We start from the raw sequence: 21,504 nt of genomic DNA, 5'->3' as shown, positions 1-21,504 counted from the left end.
CTCTATGTCAAGTGAGAATTTGATCATATTGTGATCGCTCCTACCCAAAGGGCCTCGTACAACAAGATTGTTGATTTGCCCCTTATCATTGCATAATACCCAATCTAAAATGGCCTGCTCCCAAGTTGGTTCCTCGACATATTGGTCTAGATAACCATTCTGTAAACATTCAAGGAATTCCTCTTCCTCAGTATTTTTACCAATTTGACTAGTCCAATCTATATGCAAATTAAAGTCTCCCATGATGACAGCTGTTCCCTTATTGCACGCTTTTCTAATTTCTCTTTTAATGCCTTCCCTCACCTCTACACTACTATTTGGAGGCCTATATACCACCCCCACTAATGTTTTCTGCCCCTTGCTATTCCTCAGTTCTACCCATATAAATTCCGCATCTTCCGAGTTGATATCCTTTCTGTCAATCGTGTCGGTCCCTTCTCTCACCATCAATACTACCCCACCCCCTTTTCTTTCTTGCCGATCCCTCCTAAATATCGTATACCCCGGGAGTTAAGTTCCCACGCTTGCCCGCCCTGCAGCCATGTTTCTGTAATCCCAATCAAATCATATTTATTTATCTCAATTTCCACAGCTAATTCATCTACCTTATTCCGAATGCTTCTTGCATTAAGATATAAAGCCTTCAGATTTGCTTTTTTCACCCTCCTTGCTCTTTCTGATTTTTTACTTTCGCTGCCTAACCTAACTTTTTCTGTTTTATCTTTTCTGTCCTTTGCCCTATACAGGTTCCCACCCCCCTGCTAAATTTGTCTTGGTGAATATATATTTTTGCTCGATTTATGGGTCCTCTAGGCACGTAACAACAGAAATAAAAAATGCTGAAAAGATGGAATAAAAACAAAATAAAGTGCTGTTAATACGCAAGAGGTCAGGAAGCATGTGTGGACTGAGGAAAACAAAATAATGTGTAATTTTACAGGAGCACCAATCAACATCAACAATTTCTTCTCAAGCAGGACTTGGTCAAATGAGAGGGGATGCCATTTCATGGGGAGATGGCAAGCTATTAGGACCCATAAGGTAAGAAAACCATTGATCACATGGTTGCAATAGGCAGGGACAGATGCCAGGAAAATTACACAGCCCCAGTGCAGCCTATTCAGAACATGCTTCTGTTGTAATTGTAATAGAGCTAGGGCATCATGCACAAGTTTGTAAAACCAGACAGAACGGAGCAAATATTAAGTGTTGCAACCAATACATCTCTCACTGGCTAGGAAAAAAATATCCATAATGATGCCTTGAATGCTAACGTTGATCAAGAATGCATGTTAAATGGTATTTACATCACTGACAGGGAGTGTGAAAGTCACAGAATGCCGAGGAAGAGGTCCTCTGGCCCAACAGATCTGTGCCAAGCACGTTGATATTCTGTGCTCATCACATTTTCCTGCATTTGGTAAATATCCTCTGACTCCTTCAGTGCCAGTGCATCTGAAAACTATCAGTGAGATCAATGGTCAGGGTGTTGTGATGTCGTCGTTTTTAAATTTTTTTTAATTTTTCATACTATGAACCATATTAATTAAAATACACACAAATATTTCCCTCTTGAATATACATAGTGTCATTTCCTCCCTTTTTCCCCCATCCCTTCCCTCCCCCCTTCCCACCCCCCTCCAAACCCACTAAACATTCAACATATACAATACAATAAACCCATTAAACAGTGTCATCACACAATGAAAATAAACAAGAAAATTGTGTTATCTACTTTTACACACTGGGTCAGTTCATTTCGTCTTCTTCTCATTCTATCATCCACAGTAGGCCCTCTCTGTTGTGTTCCATGTACGGTTCCCAAATTTGTTTGAATACTGTGACTTTATTTTTTAAATTATATGTTATTTTTTCCAATGGAATACATTTATTCATTTCTATGTACCATTGCTGTACTCTCAGGCTCTCTTCTGATTTCCAGGTTGACATTATACATTTTTTTGCAACAGCTAAGGCTATCATAATAAATCTTTTTTGTGCTTCATCCAATTTGAGGCCTAGTTCTTTACTTCTTATATTACTTAGAAGGAAGATCTCTGGCAGTCTTCATGAAGTATTACAGACTTGAAACGTTGACTTTTTCACTTTCAATACATGCTTTCTGATTTACTAAGTTTTTCCAGATTTAATTTTTTTTAAAATTTAATTCCAGCATCCAGAGTTTTATTTGATTTTCACGTAGGAATTAAGGAAACCTGGGAAATGAATTTCAATTCAACAGAGTTTGAAAATACTGGTTTATCCTAGTTCACTTATCAATGCTTAGAAAAGGACGTTCGAAGGCAATCAGGCAGACTTCTCATAAATGTAATACTTGGCACAGAGTGAAAAATAAGTAACAAACTTGGAATGAAAGAGGATTTTGACTTCAATAAATCCCAGAAGCAGCTATGATCAGTTATGTAATTTGTAGCTTTTGCAAACTCTCTCTTGAAACTTTTACATATCCTGGCTTCTTAACTGCTGTTCGAATATTTATGATTACAATTGGTTTCTTTCCTTACTGCAGTAAGGATGGACTTCTTTTCATGATCCAGGAATGCTTCACTTAACTGCATGGGCCTTTGTTCTCCATCAGGGAGATGGGGAATTGAAAGGTGCTGCATCTAGACTGCAGGGTAAGCAGGGAAAACATTGTGCTTTATTGGCCAAAGCCTTGACTATGACCAATGATGCACTGCAGGAGAATTCACATTTCCACAGGCATATGTTCTTTGTTCACAGAACAAAGAAAATATGTCTTGCACTTTTACAAGTCTTGAAGCATTTTCTTCTTGTTATGACCCCGTCTCCCAATGAAAACACTATGATGGGAGATGAAAGACTTCAGCAGCATTGAAGCAGGAGAAATTTAAAAATAGAGAAGGAGAGAAGCATATGAAGTCGAAAGTCATGGGTTGCTGGTATTTGGAACTGGTTCAACCTAGGGAGTCTGTGTTTCCAGTTGCTTGATGTGAAGATGGTCATTCATACTGGTGCTGATGAGTTTGTTATTTACACCATTCCTTTCCAATGGGTTCACCTCACATAATTCCCCATCCACATGTTGACTCCATCCATCTAGATATGCTTCATCATCTGGTAAAGAGCACTATTTCAGCAAGAAGGAAGATCTATGACATACAAGGTTGATTGGTATGAAAATACTGAGCAGCTTTTATTTCCAGTCTTCCCTCTAAACCTCTGTCAAAGAAACAGAAAGAATACCAATGAGGCCACTGAGAGTAATATGATGGACCTAATCTTTCTCTGATTGATTGTCCTCCTGAGTTTATAGGATATTCTCTGATGAAACCCTCTTCAGAACAATTCCCCCATCTCAGGTAGAACAGCTCTGAGCTGATGAGTGAGGCCCGGTGCAGTGCAGGGCCTTTCTGCTCATAAGCTTCAAATGGTGCCTCAGAATTTCACTGACAGTGGATTAAACCGCACACCTCATCAAAGAGTACTATTGAAGAAATTGAATATTCATGAAAGTCTCTCTATATACAACCTCTTCAAAATCCATTAAACATTAAAACAGAAGAAAGTAAAACTCAGAAGTTTTAAAATAAAAATAAACACATGGCGATAGAAGGGACATAAAGTAATTGGATATAGTAAAATAAATTAAATTTAGAAAAAGAAACAACACATTACCTGAGAGTTACCCATCTTTCACTCAATTTTTTTTTCCATTGGCATGAACTGGTTTACTCTCCTTGATTCAAATCAAGGTTTACCACACGTTCCGAGTATACATTTCCCATCCTCAATTGTTGGCCCATCATGGAATTCAACATTTAAGAGTGGGACCCACTGGCACCTCTGTATAAAGTCTAGTCAATAATGTACTCTCATATATCTGGAGACCATCCAATATTTAATTACTAATGTGCCAGTGCCATATATACATGAGCACTTGAATGCAATGATCACCATACTTCATAAAAGAACAGCACATAAAGGTTGAGTTCATCCCATCTCCACACGGGGCACATGCCTGGATAAGCTCCTTCCACAGGTTTGAAAGCAAGATGTCACAGAGCTTGGAATTTCCCTGGAGTTGGCATGATGATTTTGCACTCGATTGATTTATTTTTCATATTTTTATCAGGTAGTTCTGTTCTGATTGATGGCCTGAACAGTTAAACTTAGAATCAGTCATGATTGGACCATCAGTGTCTTGGAAAAAGTTACTTATTCCAGACACTGGAAACCATATGAGTTTATGAACTTCCCATGAATTTTGCTGCACAATTATTTGAGAGATATATTCAAAATGGAGTTGGATGTGGCCCTATTGGCTAAAGGGATCAAGGAGAATGGAGAGATAGCAGAGCACTTCATGAAGTTGTATGATTATCCATATTGAAGCTCAAAGGGCTGAATGGCCTTCTGCTTAGATTTTCAAATTTACAATGTTTCTATTACCTTGCAAGAATTCAAGGACTTATTGGACTTAACTGCCAACTTCTCTCTTCTCCTGTAAGTGAAGTAGAACACCTGCTGCTACTTAGGCACATTTGATATTCCAGCCACTCTCTCTGTGGTAATGCTGTGCTGTTATTAAAAAAATAAAGACTGGATATCAAAGATAAAATTTTTATCAAATAAATGCACACAATATTAGGCACATCTCAGTGAATTGTTTTGGAAGAAAGAATTTAAGTTTATATTGGCTTAATAAAGTTTGCTATACAAGTCACAAACACCAAAGAGAATTACTTCAATATATATTTCAATGGGTTTCAATATGTGGTTGGATTTTGCAGACCAGATTTGATTAGTTGCAACCAGATCAAAGGGAGAAATTAAATTGCACTACAAAAAAAAATGCTCTTGGGATACAATGCATGATTAACCTTTGCTCTCATGTGTGTCACTGCAAAGTGCACATAAGATTCAAGTTTACACTCCATTATCACAATTTATTGGAACAATTTTTATAAACCTACCAACTCCCACAGCTACCTTGACTGCATCTCTTTTCATCCTGTTTCCTGTAAGGATTCTACTCCTTTCTCTCAATTCGTCCATCTCCATCGTATCTGCTCCAAGTATGAGATCTTCCCATCCAGAAGAGCTTAGATGACCTCCTTCTTCAAAAGAAATGGCTCCCCCTCCACTGCCATCAATTCAGGTCTTATCCTCAACTCTCTATTTCCTACACATCTGTCCTGTCCCCCTCCACCCAAGACAGAATCAGAATCAGAATTTATTGTCATGAACAAGTCATGAAATTTGGCATTTTGTGGGAGAAGCATAGAGCAAACATTCATATTATAACCATCTTACAACATTATTATATAAAGAAAAGTGCACGAAAAGTAACCCAGTGTCTTTGGTTCATTGATTATTCAGGAATCTGATGGTAGCAAAGAAGAAACTGTCCTTCTGCCGTAGAGTGCTCGTCTTTAGGCTCCTGTACCTTTTTCCCAATGGTAGCAGAGTGAAGAAGGCATAGAAGGCATGGCCTGGGTGGTGGGAGTCTTTCAGGATAGAGGCTACTTTTCTCAGACACTCCACAAGGATTGCCCTTGTCCTCCTCTATCACTCCACTAGCCTCTGCATCAAAGATATTACTCCACAATTTCCTCCACCTTCAATGTGATCCCACCACCAGTCACATCTTCCCATCTCCTCAGCTCTGCACTTTCTGCACTCCCTCCCAGACTCCCTCATCCACTCATCCCTTCCCTCTAATTCCCCTGTGCACTCTGACTGCAGGAATTGCTACATATGCACCCACACCTCCTGCCTCACCCCCATTCGGGGCTTCAAACAGTCCTTCTAAGTGAAGCAACTGTTGTGGCCTCCTCTACATCAAAGAGACTGGACACAGGTGAGGAGATCATTTCGTTGAACACCTTCACTCTGCTGCAATAACAGGGACTGTCCAGTAGCTAACCATTTTAATTCCACACACTATTTTCACACATTTATCCACGGCCTCGTGCACTGCCAAACTAAAGCTACCTACAACTTGGAGGAACAACACCTAATGATCGCCAACCACATGGCATTGACGTCAACTTCTTCAGTTATAGTTAAACCCTCCCCTGAGTTTCTCCCTTTCTTGAAGCTTCTATCCCCCTTACTCCAGCTCCCCTCCCCCTTTCCTTTCCTTTCCATTCAGAGAGAACGCCCCCATCATCTTTCTCTTCTACCCTTCCACCTATATCGACCTCTTACCTATTAGCCAATACCCTTCCTTCTTGTCTTCCTCCCCCCTCTCCTTTTCCATCCCCCACCTTTTTAATCCAGTGCCTGCCTGCTATTTGTTCATGACAAGGGACTCAGGCGTGAAATATTGTTTTCCCTTTACCTCTTGCAGACACTGTGTGATCCATTGAGTTTCTTCAGCACCTTGATGTATTGCATCACAACTTCAGTGCCTGGATGGCATCTTGACAATACCTGATGCATCTCCAAGTTCAATGAGAGGCTGCCAATAATTGAAATTAGCTAGCTGGTGTTGACTGAATCCAAATCTCCTAAAAGAGACAGCAGGTTAGGCAACATCCATGGAATAAAATGGACAGCCAATGTTTTAGGTTGAGACCCTGCTTCAAGACTGAAGATGTAGACATATTCTTATGAAGTAAAGGTTGCCACACATTCACTGGTCTCTGCCTTTGTAGAGGTCACTAGTTTGGAGGGAACTGGTGTTGGAGCCTACAGTTGACAATGTGGACTGTAGACACATTGAACAAATGGTGTAGGGAGAAAATATTTAGATGGCAAATCTGGTTCCAATTTAAGCAGGTTACTTTATCCTGGAAAGTTATTGAATCATAGAGTCATACAGCATAGAACAGGCTCTTCAGCCCAATTCATCTATGCCAATCAAGTTGTCATTCTGTGCTAGTCCCATTTTCTTGACTACTGTTGCATCAGGACAAGTGGCAAGTACCCCACTGCTCTACTGATGTGCCTCTTGAAAGGGATCAAAGCTTTGGGGCATCAGTGAAATGTGTCAGGAAGTTTTTTTGACTCTTCCTTATTGGAGCCTGGTTTTTACTCATTACTTGCCACTTATCAGCCCAAGGCTGACTGTTGTCCAAGTCTTGTTGATTGCTGGTTGGCTCTGAGCACCAGTAATATCAATCATGGAACTTATAGCATCAGAAAGCAATTAGATAGTCCCTAATCTTCTTAATGTCACTTCCTTCTCTGCTTTTCCATTTCCTCTTCCTACTGCAGGCCAGTTATTGGTGAAGTTATTGGTGAAGACTTTGTCTGTATGAATACCAAAGAATAGAAGGAGCACAGTGCTTCATAATAACAGAAAAGTAGGCTAATTCAGTCCATTGAGTTGGTGCCAGCTTATGCAGCAATCCTATTCTCCCAGTAATTTCTTTTGCAAACTATTCTGAAAAGCTCGTATGGCTTACCTGGGACTGAGAACTTTACGGTAATGTGATGTCATGGATCTGAATTGCAGGAGTCCATTTAATTTAAAACTTCTCTGAAGATGAAGTCTCCAGCTACTGTCATCCTGATATTAATTCTGTTCTGTCCACACGTGCAGATACAGATTTCACATATTCATAAGTACTTCACTTTGGAATCTGATCATTAGTGATGAAGTTCAATCTTCAAGGCAAGCTCTAGCATGCAAAGTTGAAACTTAACTTCATCATGGCTTTGAAATAGCTTGATGACAAATTAAGCATATCTTTATTATGTTTATTATTATTATTTTGTGTGGGAAATGGTATTAACTCTTTGAAGGAACAAGTTGATGCTGAGAATTCCACCCGTGAAATTTTCCCCAAGAACTTGACATGGGATGCTCTCACTGCCAACTACCAGCTCCAGTGCTCTAAAAACTCTGCCACAGAATCCTGACACTGGCCATTTTGAGGTGGCTGCTCGTTAGGCTAATAACAAAGTGCAAAGCGGACTGGACACAGGTGAGGAGATCATTTCGTTGAACAACTTCACTCTGCTGCAATAACAGGGACTGTCCAGTAGCTAACCATTTTAATTCCACACACTATTTTCACACATTTATCCACGGCCTCGTGCACTGCCAAACTAAAGCTACCTACAACTTGGAGGAACAACACCTAATGATCGCCAACCAGATGGCATTGACGTCAACTTCTTCAGTTATAGTTAAACCCTCCCCTGAGTTTCTTTCTTTCTTGAAGCTTCTATCCCCCTTACTCCAGCTCCCCTCCCCCTTTTCTTTCCTTTCCATTCAGAGAGAACTCCAACATCATCTTTCTCTTCTACCCTTCCACCTATATCGACCTCTTATCTATTAGCCAATACCCTTCCATCTTTTCTTCCTCCCCCCCTCTCCTCTTCCACCCCCCACCTTCACCAATAACTGGCCTGCAGTAGGAAGAGGAAATGGAAAGAAGAGAAGGAAGTGGCATTAAGAAGAATAGGGACTATCTAATTCAGGGGTGTCAAACTCAAATTCACGGAGGGCCAAAATTAAAAACTTGGACTAAGTCGAGGTCCGAACTAAATATTTATTGAAAATTTTCAACAACATCTGCATGTTTTCTCTTCTTTCAACATATGTAATGTTAAACTTTTTCTTATTAAAATAAATGTTTAATAATAGTTTTGGATAAACTCTTTCCAGAAGCATTAACAAATGAGAAATAAAATATTCAATAAATAATATTTCTCTATAGAGGATTTGTCAAATGTTGCTAGTGTGCTGTCGAATAGTAAAATCTGAGGGCTATTGAGAATGTGGGAAAATAACATGATCCTGAAACAATCAAATGGGTGACTGATTGTGGGCATGAACTCTAGCAGGGTTATTTGCCATGCCCTTTTTCCATTGGTACAGATATCCTTTGATTTACACACTTTTCAAGTTTTATGCCTAATGAGCTTGTATCCAGGTGCAGAACCATTTTTAACCAGGAATATATTTATCACTGTGACATGAAACTATTGGAAGATCGTTTTATCCTGAGAGTAAAGTTCATGATACTTACTCAGGCCTGTGTGCGGGAGGGCGGGGTTTGCGGGCGATCGGGTTGGACAACGACAGTGCGGGGGCATAGGCTCTCGCTGCAGGGCGGCATCTCGGCGGATCAGCGGCCCCGTCACCGTGAGTCGCGGATCGGCCTGCGGCAGGGAGGGGGAGTGGGCAACAGTCCTGGCGAGGTCAGGCCCGAGGCCTCTGGTTCCGGGCGCTGGGAGGCGGCCTTGGCTTCCCCTGACACCGGCCAGGCCCCAAAACCAGAGTCCACGGTGAGACCCTCCAACGTAAACAGAGGAGGTGGGGGCGATTAGCAGGCTGACGCCAATGCATTCTGGGATTTGTTGTATTACTGTGCATGCGCTATACTGGCACGGCAGCCAGCGGGCAACCTCTAATACATTTTTGAAATGATCTTGCGGGCCAAATATAATTATATCGGGCCAGAGTTTGAAATGTGTGATATAATTGCTTTTTGATGCTATAAGTTCCATGATTGAGATCAGAATGGTTCAGAATTTCTTTTTCTTAATATTTTATTTAAATTTTCATAGACTCATAAAATTCCAACAAACAATACAATTTTTTTTAAACATTCATGTAACATGCAGAGTCTGCATTTATTTCTCCTCCCCCTCCTCCCCATTGCACACGCCCCCCCCCCCCCCCCCCCCATCCTTGTACAACTGAAAATACAGTCAATTAAATTGCATCAATACAAATTCTGGTGGGGGGAAACACCTAGGAAAAAAAATCGGAAAGGCTAAGTAACAAAGAATAAGGGATGGATTGCTACAGAGCCCCTATTTCAAATTGGGGGATGGGGCTAATCCATCAGTATGCCGATATATTTTAAGTAAGGTTGTCACACCTTAACGAATGTGTCATGTTTCTTCCTTAGAATGTATGTGATTTTCTCCAAAGGAATTCAACTCTGCAATTCCATATTCCTTTGTGTAATATTTAGTTTGAAGCCGGACTTCCATGTGACCGCTATACATTTCCTGGCTACTGACAAGGTGACTTTCACGAACGAAATTTGGTATTTGGACGGCTTAAAACTCACGTCCCTAATGTCTCCCAGAAAGTACATTTATGGATCCTGTGAAAAATCAATTTTTGTAATTTTTTTTCAGAATATCCTGCAGGTCTTCCCAGAAAGATCTCACTTAAAGCATATTTTTCTACATTCCAGTCAGTTTGGTTAAATTCCTTTGTTTGTTTACATTTCTCTCTTTTGTACAACTATCTTTTCATGAGTACAGTATTTATCACTACTGATAAGTAGAATGTTGCCTGGCCAACAGATAAAAGAATCTCAGGGTTGTTTGTGATGTCTTGGATGTACCGTACTCTGACAATCAATCTGAACTTTGACTTATTTTTTTTTAAATTGGCAATTTTCCCTGTATAGCAACTTATTGAACTACCACACATGAAAATCTATTAGCTTAATATCTTTTTTGTGTTTCGATTGCCTGAAATTCCTCCCCCCACTGGCCCTGTGAGCTGTTCTAACACTTCCAGCACTCAGAGTCAATTACTTCTGTAGATCTGTTGGCACAGCACAGTTGAAGTAGCAGCCACACTTTGAGTTGCTAGCAGTGAGTAAGGTCATACTGACTACAAATGTGAGATATGCACTGGATTGTGTGCCTCAGGGGTTTGAAGTGACCTCAGTTAGCTCAGCAAACTCTTCAGTTGCACCTTGGGAAAGAGCCATGCAGTTTCTCACTGGTGTGTTAGACAAATCCACTGCTTCTGAGTGCCATGCATGAGGAGTTGACAACAATGGACATTCTCCCTGAAACTCTGCACTACCACGTGGCAAACAAAAGCTCAGAAGTTTGCTTTCTTTTCTCAGCCATGACTCCATGTAGTTAGAAGGCAGATTCCATTGTTGAGAAAATAGGAAGTAAATCATTGATGAACAGTGAATAATGCTCCTTATTTAATAAACATGACTTTCAGACTTATGAAGTCAGTAGCCATCATCCTTTGGAAACAGCAGGCAGTCTTGAAGAGTTGAAGGTGTTCTTTTGTTCTGTGTAAGCCCAGAAGAATGGCAATTATGGAGCCTCCTGAGTCATTAGGCACTGACAGCACTCAATGGGGAATCAAGACAATAACCTAGGCCCATATCAACTGAAATTGCAAAGTAGTAAACAGAATGTGAGGCTTCAATGATGTTAAATTCAGTTAAACTATGAAGACACTGTTGGTGTAGTAGTTATTACAACTCCATTACAGTGGCAGTGATCAGGATTGAGGTTTGAATCCTGCACTGTCTGTAAGGAGTTGGTATGTTCTGCCTGTGTCTGTGTGGATTTTCCCTAATGGCTTCAGTTTCCTCCCACCATTCAAAATGTTCTGGGGGTATAGGTTAATTGGGTACAATTGGGCGGCACAGAGTCGTGGGCCAAAATGACCTGTTGTTGTGCTGTGTCTACATTTTTTAAAAAATGTAAAAAAAAAATTAATTCAAAATTAATTTACATTTAAATTTAATTAAATTACATTAAATTCAGTGTTGTGCTCTGCCTCCTCACAATGAATTATGCCTCAGGAGGCCAAATGTGTGGGCCTATCTGGTAATGGAGAACCTTTAAAGTGTTGACATGGTTGCAGCATGGATGGAGCTGTGCACCTAACTAGCATGTTCACTGTTATGGTTTGTGGGGAATAGAGTCCACTTAACTTTGCACGGCTGGATGCACCAAAGATACTGTTATCCATTTGGCTGCTCCACTCTCAGGCAGGTTTATTCATCCTTTTGGTTCACACAGCCTGACTAATTACCATCCTAAAAGCTTTCTCAAAGAATTGGCAAGCTCCTTATGTTCGTATTTGGTGAAAGTATTCTTATCTTGATTTCTCACTGATAAACGTGCGAGCTAAAAACCTGCCAACTATGGAACAAGCATAGTCTCATGCAATGTCTCATCCATAATTAAAAGTTTGCCTCCCCAAGAAATAATGGAATTTGACTGAGTCTTTTTCTGCCCTGGAGCTCAGAATGTCACTGTAATTTTATTGAAGGTTCTATGCAAAGCTTAGAATAACTGGTGTTTCCAACAACACAAACACCTCATGCTTATATTTGTGTTATCACCCAACTCTACAGAGCAATGAGAATCATTTCAGATTGGTTATTGATTCCACAGGAAAGATACAAAACACATTTTCTTACCACAAGATAATGCTACGAGTCCACTATAGTTTACCATTGCGGGATCAGAAATGTCGATGGCATTGTTAAATGGAAATCAATATAATTAAAGTTGATTCTTGGCGAACCCCCTAAAATAGACAAGGAACATGATTTATTTTTTGACTTTCAATTGCTTGCTGCAGTTAGGGAAACCATTTGATAAAGATGTTAACATGGCCTCAACAACATTTTAAAGTACAGTAAAACCCCTGGTATCCGGAATTCAAGCAACCAGCAGCCTCAAACAATTGGCAAAAAAAATCAAGGAGAATAAATTTAAAAATTAAGATAAATAAAAATAAATAATAGGTTGAAAATAGGTAAGTTTAAAATTGTAAAAGAAACAGATAAAGCTTTGGTGAAGATGGGAGCAAATATTCAGCCAGCAGAGTGTCTTGGCCATACTTTGCTCGAAGTAGCTGTTTGATTAAAGTTGTGTAGAATGGCTATGGTGTCACCCAGGGTGACATTCTTTATTGGGTCTCTTTATGGGCGGCACGGTTAGTGTAGAGGTTAGCGCAATGCCTTTACAGCGCCAGCACTGGGGTTCGAATCCATAAGGAGTTTGTACGATCTCTCCATGTCTACGTGGGTTTTCTCCAGGGGCTCTGGTTTCCTCCTATGGTTCAAAAGCATACTGGAGGTGTAGGTTAATGAGGGTGTAAATTAGGTGGCATGGACTTGTGGGCCAAAATGACCTATTACTGTGCTGTATCTCTAAATTTAAAATTTATAACTGCATAGTAAGATTCATCCTGGTCAGAGGCTTTATCTGTAAACTTGGAGGAGGGGGTATTAATTATCTATAAAATTATTATTCATCTTTTGGGTGGCTCCATGGAAGGGGAGGAACCTGCAGATGCAGCAATGGTAAAATGTTTTCAAAGAATGTGACTGAAAATTAAGTAAAATGCTTTAAGGTTTATATATTCATGCAAATGAAGTTTGTTCAGTGTAAGTACAGTATAGTATTTTTGTCTTTTGTCTTTTAAACTGTTTATTCTTAATGCAGGCAAATTAGATAGGGATTGTAAGAGTAAGCCTCAAGCAACACGAAAATACATTAATGCGGCATCTACCAATCTCCATAGGTGCTGGATATCAGCAGTTCTACTGTATTCTACAAATCAAGGAAACAGTTCATTGAAAATGTGGGAAATCTGCAACTCTCTTCCAAAAAGCTGCTGAGTGCACTTTGTGAAGGTGAAGTTGATAGACCTTGTAAGATGTGTTCATAAGAGAACAAAGATAGATAAATGTTGTTCAGATACAAATCAGCCATAAGCCAGTTGACTGGAGAAATAAGCTTTAGATGCTGCTTGTGGAACTATACAAACTCCAGTGAAGATGCTCTGGTTAGACAAGGGAACAGGAGTTATCCCTTAGCAGCTGGCTAAGCAAGTACAGTAATGAATGAAAAGATGCTCTAATGTTGGTAATTTCCTTGAAAGCCTTGGCTGAATAAAAGAAAACATCTTTTATGGCGGAGCAGGCTCGAAGGGTCAAATAACCTACTCCTGCTCCTATCTTTCTATGTTTCTATTTTTACAAGGTGTAGAACAACACTTCTCAATAATATCACCATGTATTTTGAGGGATCAGAGCAATTTTCTACTTAATTTTAATTCCACAAAGGAAGTTCAGTGAATCCTATACATCAAGATATGCAGTTTATAATAATTTGCTTGAAAGATTTTTTTTTCAGTTTCTCCTGTTGCAGTCTCTTTCTTTTCTTTAAATTCAAGATACGAGTAAACTCAAGGTTCATAGTCATTCAAGCTAACAAATGTACGTCATTAAAGGTGAAGAAAGTGTGGCGTTACCATATTTTCTATCTGTGCTTTTTTTTTCACTGTGTCCACAATAATTGGTTGCTCGACAGAATTCTTAAACTGGGATTAAATAATATTACGGTGCCCTCATGTATTTAGGACACTTTTCCCCCTTTATTTGCCTGTATGCTCCAGAGTTTTAAATTTGTAATGAAACAATTCATGCACGATTAAAGTGCACATTCCACATTTTATTCGAGGTTATTTGTATACATTTTGGTTTGATCATGTAGAAATTACAGCACTTCTTAATATTTGAGACATAGCAATTGTATATATATATGTTAAAGTAGTCATGTTTACTATTTTATTGCATATCCCTTGCATGCAATGACTGCTTGAAGTCTGTGACCCCATGTTGATGCAACCACGAAGAAGGCTTGCCAGCTGCTAGACTTTGTGAGGTTTTTAAGGAGATTTGGTAGGTCACTGAAGACTCTCGAAAACTTCTTGCTGGTTGCATCATTGTCTAGTGCCAATGTTCAGGACATTAAAAAATCTGCAGAAGGTTGTTAACTTGGCCTGCGACATCACGGGCACCAGTCTTCACTCCATCGAGGACGTCTACATGAGGTGGAGCCTTAAGAAATCAGCCTCTATCCTTGAGGACTCCCACCACCCAGACTCTGCCCTCTTCACTCTGCTACCATCGGGAAAAAAAGTATTGGACCCTAAAGAGAGCACTCAGCAGCACAAGGACAGCTTCTTTCCTGCTGCAATCAGATTCCTGAGTAATCAATGAACCAAGGACTCTGCCTTACTTTGACTTTTCATGCACTATTTTTATTTATTTATCCGAAAGTTGGTTTATATGAATATTTGCACTATGACACTGCAGCAAAACGACAAATTTTCTGACTTGTTCACGACTATAAATTCTGATTCTGATTCATACACACCACCAGGTGCTGAGTATCTTCTCTGGTGATGCTTTGCCAGGCCTCTACTGCAGCCAAATTCAGCTTCTGCTTGTTTTGAGGGCTTGTTTTCTCTTCAGCATATGGAAGTCATGCTCAATTGGATTTAGATAGGATGAATGATTTGGCCATTCAATAATTTTAAACTTTGAACACTCCTTTGTCACTTGGGATCATTATCTTGCTGTAGGATGGAGCACCATTTAATGTGTTTGGAGGCATTTGGTCGAATTTGAGCAGATAAGATGACTCTATACACCTCTGAATTAATTTTGCTACTGCCATCTGCAGTTACATCATCAGTGAAGATGTGTGCCAGGACCTGTGGCAACTATACATGCCCAGGCAATAACAACCCCACCACCACGTTTCACAGATGAGGTGCTATGCTTGGATCCTGGGCAGCTCTTTTAGGCCTCCAAACTTTTCTCTTGCCTTCAATTGATACAGGTTAATCTTGGTTTCATCTGTCCACAAGACCTTTTTTTTTAAGAATTCTGCAAGTTCTTTTCAACTTGTCTTGGCAAACTGTAATCTGTCCATCTTGTTTCTGTGGCTAACTAATGGTTTGCATCTTGCAGTGTAGCCTCTGTATTTCTGTTCATGAAGTCTTCTGCGTACAGTCGTCATTGACACGTCCACACCTGTGTATCATGAATAAAAGCTTGCACAACTGGAGGGAGAACAAACACTTTTGTAAGTTTATAACTGAGGGTAAGGTCTCACAGTAGTCTTCAGAAGAGTTCTGGGTTTAGGCAGGAATCCGGGGTTATTACCAATGAATCCCAGTTCACTGCATTCATCCCTTCTCGCAGAATTTAAGGTCTGTGAATGAAGACAGAGAACATGGGTTCAGAAAAAAAAGTAAAAGAATATAAAGTTATTTACAAATTTAAGCAGTCGGGGGGGGGGTGGTGGTATCTAGAGATCCTGTGGATCACCTTAGCACCAGGGAACCTTGGACTCCTTGGGTCTTCTGGTCCCATAGTGACGGAGGAGAGGCTGGCTGGGTCTCCAGCTCTATAGTGGAGGGGGATGCACTTTCCTCTTTTAAACTGGATCCCCTGAGGCCCTGACTGATGGTGGCAAGAATGAGCTCCATGGCTTGCAGGGCACTTGAGGCAATAGACCCTCTGTTCTGGTGGGTCCCAAGACCCTTATGGAGACGGTGTCCTCCCTGCTATCCAGGTACTCTACATAGGCATATGTGAGATTGACATGGAGCAGTTTCACCCTTTCCACCAGGGGGTTAGACTTGCTTCTCCACACATGCTTCCTGAGAAGGACTGGACCAGGAGTGATGAGCTAGGTTGGGAGTGTAGTTCCTAATGCTGACCTTCTTTCAAAATTGAATAAAAACTCGTAAGGAGTAGCGTTGGTTGCAGTATATAGTAGCGACTGGATGGAGTGGAGCACCATAGGGAGGACTTCCTGCCAGCGTGAGTCTGGAAGGCCTTTTAACTTCAGGGCCAGATTGACAGCCTTCCTTTTCAACCTGTGCATTCTCCCGGGGGTTGTAGCTAGTAGTCCTGCTGGATGTGAAGCCCCTCACCAGCAGGTACTGACGTAGCTCGTCACTCATAAAGGATGAGACCCATTCACTATGAATATAGCTGGGATACCCAAACAGGGGGAAAATGGAATCTAGGGCCTTTATGACTGATGAAGTGGACATGTCTGGACATGGGATGGTGAACGGGAAGTGGGAGTACTCATCAATGATAGAGAGGAAGAAGTTGTTCCCATTTGTGGAGGGGAGAGGTCCCTTAAAATGGACACTGAGCCATTCGAAGGGCCTGGATGACTTGATCAAGGGCGCCTTTGTGGAGCAGTAGAAGTGCGGTTTGCACTTCACGCAGACCTGGCAAGATCTGGCCATTTCTCAGACATCCTCCATGGAGTAGGGCAGATTGTGTGCCTTGACAAAATGAGCCATGCGGGTAACCCCTGGATGGCAGAGCTCATTATGCACAGACCACAGTTGGCCGGTGTGTACAGAGGCACAGCTTCCTCTGGATAAGGCATCTGGAGGGTCATTAAGAGTTCCTGGCTGATAGGCAATGACAAAAGAGCTTGAACCTCCACCTAGCAATTTTGTAATTTTTGATTTTTCCCCCCTTGACATTATTAAACATGAATGACCGAGTGCTGGTCAGTGAGGAGCATAAATTTCCTACCAGCCAGGTAGTGTCTCCAGTGTCTCATGGCTTCTACAATAGCTTGAACCTCCTTTTCCACAGATGGGTTCCGGAGCACATGGCCTTGTTATGTCTGTGAAAAAAATGCTGCCAGCCTGCCAGCCTGGTTGAGGGTAACAGCCAGGGTTATGTCTGAAGCATCGCTTTCCACTTGGAAAGGTACATTCTCATCCATCGCATGCATGGCGGCTTTCACAATGTGGTTCCGGAGGTAGTTAAAAGCCATTTGGGCTTCAACTGAGAGTGGGAAATTAGTGGCTTTTGAGAGAAGGTGAATCTTATCAGCATATTGAGGGATCTCCTGGGCATAATATGAGAAAAAAACCCAGAAATCTCCTCGAAGCCTTTGTGGTCCTGGGAATGGCGACCTCTAACAGGGGGTGCATCCGATCGGGATTGGGGACAACAATGTCATTCTCCACCACGTAGCCAATGATAGCCAGCCGTTTAATCCTGAACACACATTTGTATGAATTATAAATGAGGTTCTGGGCTTTCGCCGTGTGTAGAAAACTCTGAAAGTTGGCATCATTTTTTTCCAAGTCATGGCCACAGATGGTGATGTTGTCGAGGTAGGGGAAGGTAGCCTTCAACCCATACTCATCCACCATTCTGTCCATCTGCCTCTGGAAGATAGAAACCTCATTAGTGATACTGAAAGGGACCCTCTGGAATTGATAGAGACGACAGTTAGCCTCAAATACTGTATATGGACGATCCTCGGAATGGATTGGCAGCAGGTGATAAGCAGTTTTCAGGTCGATGGTCGAATAGACCCGATACTGCTCAATATCATTCACCATGTCTGAAATTCGAGGGAGGGGATATGCGTCCAGGAGTGTATACCGATTAATAGTTTGGCTATAGTCAATTACTAGCTTGGACTTGTTTTTCCCTTTTACCACTACCACTTGCGCTCTCCATGGGCTAGTGCTAGGTTCGATGGTACCTTTGTCAAGCAAACGTTGTGTCTCAGTCTTTATGAAATCTCGATCTGCTGTGCTGTACCTCCTGGTCTTGGTTACAATAAGTTTGCAGTCTAAAGACAGATTTGGGAAGAGAGGTGGGAGGGTCAATATTCAGTGTGGAGAGGATGCATGTGGGTTCTGATTTGAGCGGCCCTCCATTCTGAACCATTATGAGGGGAGGGGACCAGAATACTCCAAGGTAACACTTTTAAGGTGACACAGGAAGTCCAGACCCAACAACATCGGAGCACACAATTAATCAAATATATACAGGCAAATTTTACAGAACTCCCCCCTTCAAATGACAAATGCACTATACAATGTTGTTGAACACGCGTAGAATGCGAATGAGACGCAAGGAATATGTGATAATATATAGCCAGGAAATGTACAGCTGTTACATGGAAGTCTGACTCCCCCCTACTTAAAGTGACTGGAACGTGGAAATGCAAATTTGTGCCCCCCTGGAAAAGATAACTTATAAAGAAATATGACGTGTTTGTTAAAATATGGCAACCTTATTTGAATCATACTGGCTTAAGAATATAATTAACTTGCATGAAAAGGTTTAAATAATATAGTTAGGTTAATAGCGTTAAATACCTGAAGATTGAGATTTGGAGTAATTATTGAATGCAGCTCAAACACCCCTTCATTTTGGACAATTGTTTTTTTTATATGCTAGCTGTTGAGGGGGAGGGAGGGTGAGATTTTGGCAATCATATGAGACTCTGTAATTTAAAATACTGTTTAAATAATGTATGTAATAATGTTCCATATGAGTCTTGTAAAAATTTAAATAAAATATTTTTTAAAAGATTTACTAGGATGTTGCCGGGACTTCAGGAACTGAGATACAGGGAAAGGTTCAATAGGTTCGGACTTTATTCCCTGAGGCATAGAAGATTAAGGGGAGATTGATAGTAGTATTTAAAATTATAAAGGGGATAGACAGAGTAAATGTAGATAGACTTTTTCCTCTGAGGGTGGGTGAGATACAAACCAGAGGTCATGTGGGTTAAGAGTGAAAGGGCAAAAGTTTAGTGGGAACATGAGGGGGAACTACTTGGTGGGGGTGTGGAACGGGCTTCCAGCTGAAGTGAAGAATGTGGGCTCAATTTTAACATTTAAGAGGGATTTGGACAGGTACATAGATGAGAGAGGTATTAAGCCTATGGAGTGGGTGCAGTTCAGTGGGACTAGGCAAAAAAAAAATGGTTCGTCACAGATGAGAAAGGCTAAAGAGGCCTGTTTCTTTGCTGTAATGTTCTATGGTTCTAAGTCTTTATCCCAAACGTCTCTCTCCACACACACACACACACACACACACACACACACACACACACACACACACACACACACACACACACACACACACACACACACACACACACACACACACACACACACACACACAAACTGCATGTGCTTGACTTTGGGTCAGAGACATTCAGATCCTTGAGTCAGATAGAATTGTGGTGAAAGAATACCTTGACAAAGGGCCTATCCTAGAATATTAGCTATCTTTTGCTTCCGATGTGATCTGCTGAGCTTCTCCAGCATGTTTGTGCATTGTACTCCAATCAGTGTCTGCAGAATTTCTTGTTTCACAACATCACCTGGTTCATTGGTCAAAGGCCATAAGAGATAAGAAGATACTAACTGATACATGAAGGAATGGAGAAGTACTGAGTTTGAAAAGTATTGACTAACAATCCTTTGTTCACAGAAGTTTCTTCCTTGGGTTGAATCACAAACAACTCCAAGAAGGGAAGAGAGGGAAGCAAAGGATTGTGACCCAGCAGTGCTGGGAGTTCATCTACATTCTTCTTCTTTAACCTCGTTGGTCGTGGTTGACCATGGGCACTGGTAGTCACTGTGGAGTGGCCTCTCCAGGGCACAAGCCAGGGCAGAGTTGATATGGAGATGCGTCTGTTACCCATGTAGTAGGACCCCCCTCTCCATGGTAATGACAGGTCCAAAGAAACGATAAAGGTTGATACAGTTTTGTGTCAGGAGCATCGCAGCGGTTGCCGTACAGCAGTCAGCCACCTTTGCAACTCTGACTCCAGATTTTTTTCTCGGGGTTTAATCCCAAAGCTTTTACCATGAGTGGGTATAGCCACAAGGCAGCAGAGGTTTGAAATCAGAGTTTTCTCTCTCCTAGATGAGTTACTATTCGTGGTTAACAAGCCCCATCTGTCCAGAACAACTGGTTTCAAGACACCAGTAGCCCACCTTTGCCCCTTCTCCAGTCAGTGAGAACAGCTCCACTGAGCATAAGAACTATAGGCTTTTTCAGGTGCATTCTACGCTAAGAATGCGCCTGAAGAAGCAGAAGCGGCCCTTTAAATTGCCGTTCGGGTGGCAGCGTTTAAAGCGCAACGCTGGCTACCTAAAGGACACAGCTGCACAGGATGTGGCTCTGAGCACACTCCGGCTCCTGCCCAGTGTCAGCTATGATCAGCAGCCTGACCCTTTAACATCCGCTTTCAGCCAGCTGCATTCAGATGGCTGGGGGAGCAACTGAGCTGAGCTGAGGAGGGTTACGTAGCTCGCCTCAAGAGCGCCACCTGCACATTCAGGTGGCTTTAAAACAGGCGCATATTGCCGAAACATGCAGCTTTACATGCGAGACAATTGGCCACCTGAAAGTGCCTTATGCCACACGTGAAAGCCAGGAGTTGAACTTAGTTGTCAGCGGCTGAAGGAACTCAACCAGTCTTTCAGTGTCTATAGCCATTTTCAGGTGGCCAGAATACACGAGTGTAAAGCCACCTATTCTACACCAATGCGGCTGTCGGGTGGCCAGTTGAAAGTGGAGAACCCGGCCAATATACCTACCTCGGGTAGGTATATTCTCCAGCTTGGAGAATCCCCCATTGCACCTGAAAGCAGCACCAGGCAAAGCGACTTGCAGCTTTCAGGTGTCTGGCAGTCCCCACTGCCTGACAGTTCCCCGGCGCGGGACATCAGGACTGGGCGGCTGGCGTGGGATGCCAGGCAGCGAGGAGGGGGCTGTCAGGCAGTGAGGAAGGGGCTTTGCTCCACGGCACCTCTCCCCGCTTCGGATCTTTCAGGTGGCAGAACACGACCTTCAGCACTGCCACCTGAAAATCCTTTCGCAGACACCTGCAGCCGCCCTGGAGCCACATTCTCCAAGTGATTCCACCTGAAAGCGGCTTATAGGAGACATAGATATAGTGCTGATGTTTCAGACCTGAGGCCTTCTCTGAGGAATAAGCAGAACGATCAAAAAACAGGAAATCTCAGAATACAGACAGTGTTGGCTGGGGAGGAATCCAGACCAACAAAAGGTGTTAATTGGATATGATAGGGAAGAGGTGAAAATTGATTATATTTATGTGAAAGGAGACAGGGAAAAGGAAGAGGGAAAGAGCTGGGGGAAGGCGATGGGGAAG

The sequence above is a fragment of the Narcine bancroftii genome, chromosome 5 (assembly GCF_036971445.1).
Source record: "Narcine bancroftii isolate sNarBan1 chromosome 5, sNarBan1.hap1, whole genome shotgun sequence".
Lineage (NCBI taxonomy): Eukaryota > Metazoa > Chordata > Chondrichthyes > Torpediniformes > Narcinidae > Narcine > Narcine bancroftii.
This window is presented reverse-complemented; position numbering follows the sequence as displayed.